We start from the raw sequence: 2,673 nt of genomic DNA, 5'->3' as shown, positions 1-2,673 counted from the left end.
TGTCTGACAAAACAGTTGCTATACCTTCCCCAACACATTTCATAAAATCTGAAGTTTATATAGAGGAAACAATACAATACAAATTCAAATAAACTGTTTAAAGTAACATTACTTTAGTAACTAGTTTATAAAAATACATTTATACAAATATTCAACACCTCAAAAATAAAAATCACACACTTTTACTTTACTTCAAATACTCTACTTGTTTCACAGTCAACACCTTTATCGACACTATTTCACAGACAACACACTTTCCAGCTTGCCCGCACACATAGACATTGTGCAGAAAAATGGTGTAGCATCGACACATTAGTGTTCAACAATCAATGTGAAACTGACTGCAAAATATCTTGATCACGTTCACTCTCTGCTAACTAGCTAATACTTTAAAGATTGTACAAAACGCATGTTCCTCATGTCCAGAACATTTGCTTTTACACTTGAGTTACTTGCACTGACTCAAATTAAACTTAGCCTGACAATGCATGTGGTGACAAAAAGCTACAAATTGAAGCTTACAGACTTATAAAACCGTAGCTCATGTTACATCATAACAACGGTCTTAAACTGCATGTGCACTGGATACACAACCAGCTTAAAGATGAATGGGAAAGCTTTATTATCTGTGGACTGTTAGAGGACAAACTTTAGTGTTTTGCTAATTATTAATGTCTGAACCGAGCATGTGCAGCCTCTCTAGGGAAACCACAGTAACACAATAACACCATCTAGTGTACAATGTAAAAATGTGTGTCAGAATAGTGCCTTTTTAAAATCAACTGTTAACATGCAGCATTTTCAACTCCTACACTGAAATGCATGAGAAAAGTCAAGAGTGAAATCAGTGCAGCTTGAATTGACTGCCTGAACTAGCTTGCAGGCGTCACCTCGTATATTACACAATGAACAAACAATACACTAATATATACAAACCTACAGTACATACGAAAAGATAAAGACAGTAACAAGCCAACAAACGGAAAAGACAAATTAACGAAGATTGGGATTCTTCTCTAGTAGTATGTACATTCGCCTACATCTGATATTCCTAGACTTAATGCAGACTGGTTTACAGCAGAATTCAAGCTATCGGATAGGATTCAATTATGAAATCGGGTTGTTGAAAAGAAAAAAAGGATTACGCAGCCAATCAATGGAGCCACAACAATCTATGTAAAAAAAACATAAAAACTTCCTGTAATTGCTTTGGTTTATTTGGTTTGGTTTTCCTTTCAGTGATATGTGATGGGATGTAAATACGAGTAGGTTTCCTCACATTCATTGTTTTATTTTTGTAGAGAAGATGTCCATGTCCTTCTGTCCTTCTTCCTTGAAATCTAGACTTACTGATGTAACTATTGTTGACTGTGATGCAATCTCCTGGCGACACAGAAGTACACTGTTAACATCTTGATTAAGCCTCAGGGTCATAATTAGTCCACTTTGTCCATGGATCCCTTGGACATTAATGTAGGCCTTGGGACTAGCAGAGAAACATCCTCTATTTGTGTATGTATTTGTAAGGTGATCATTTACAGAGTCCTTGAAGGGAAAAGGAAAGTAAATCTGTTTGGAGATTCGTATAAACTGGATTAAAAACTTTCGCACGATCTTGCAGACATTCCTCAGGATCTCACAAAAGTGTTTAAGGAAATAGCAAACATTCCTCAGGATCTCACAAAAGTGTTCCTGAATGTTTTGTTCCAGCCTGACCCCCAGGTGCACAAGGCAACCTTATTTTTAAAACAGTACTTAAAGAATAAAGGTGCCCTGTTCTCTTGACACAATGAACCACAACTAATAACTTAAAATAATGAGGAATGTGTAACAAAATGTAGAACACCTTGTGAAAAAAGATTGATCTTGCTCTAACTCAAATGGATCAATGTAAAAACCATTTGTGCCATATGGAATAACAATGGTAACTTGCTATCTGTCAAATAAAAACAAGACATTTTTAACATAGAACAGCTTGATTGGAGATTCATTACAGATATCTGCAATTTAATTATTTAATCAAAAAAAATCTATTTCAGTAGCCACTATGACATATTTCCTACAGTATGCACAATTGTCATTTCAGATTCTTATTAGGAACACTCCCATGTCAGATATCTACAGTTTTGTTGTTACTTGTAACAATACATAACCGTAATGTAATTTTGAATATCCAAAAATAAAAACAACTTGTAACAAATAGAGTGTTGCAAATTAGTAATGACTTTATAATCACAAAATATCTGAAGTTAAAGTTTCATCGTAAAAATTCTATTGCACATCACTCTCAACTATGTGGCTTAGAATGATGATGCAGTTCTAGGAGTTAGTGAGTATGTGTAAGTCTGGATTAACGGTTTGATCATAATAGAAGGGGCTGCTATCATGTGGGTGTTGGGAAACAATCTTGTAACACCAAAAAACACCAAAACCAGTTGAGGAGGCAACATTTTAAAAATGATTTATTCCATATGTAGCAGTCATTTTTGTGTTATAAGATAGTAACTGCCTTTCATAGGTGGGATATACGGGCCTTTGGATAAGTTTGGCATGGCTTTAACTATGATAATGAAATTAAAATGAGATGTAAATGCAATTCAAATGAGATGGGATGGAGGAAACAATTGCAAGTAAAAAATCTAATTGGCTGTATCAGCTTTCCATCCAATCTCT

The sequence above is a fragment of the Labrus bergylta genome, chromosome 13 (assembly GCF_963930695.1).
Source record: "Labrus bergylta chromosome 13, fLabBer1.1, whole genome shotgun sequence".
Classification (NCBI taxonomy): Eukaryota; Metazoa; Chordata; class Actinopteri; order Labriformes; family Labridae; genus Labrus; species Labrus bergylta.
The sequence above is the reverse complement of the archived record's forward strand: the minus strand, read 5'-3'. Positions refer to the sequence as shown.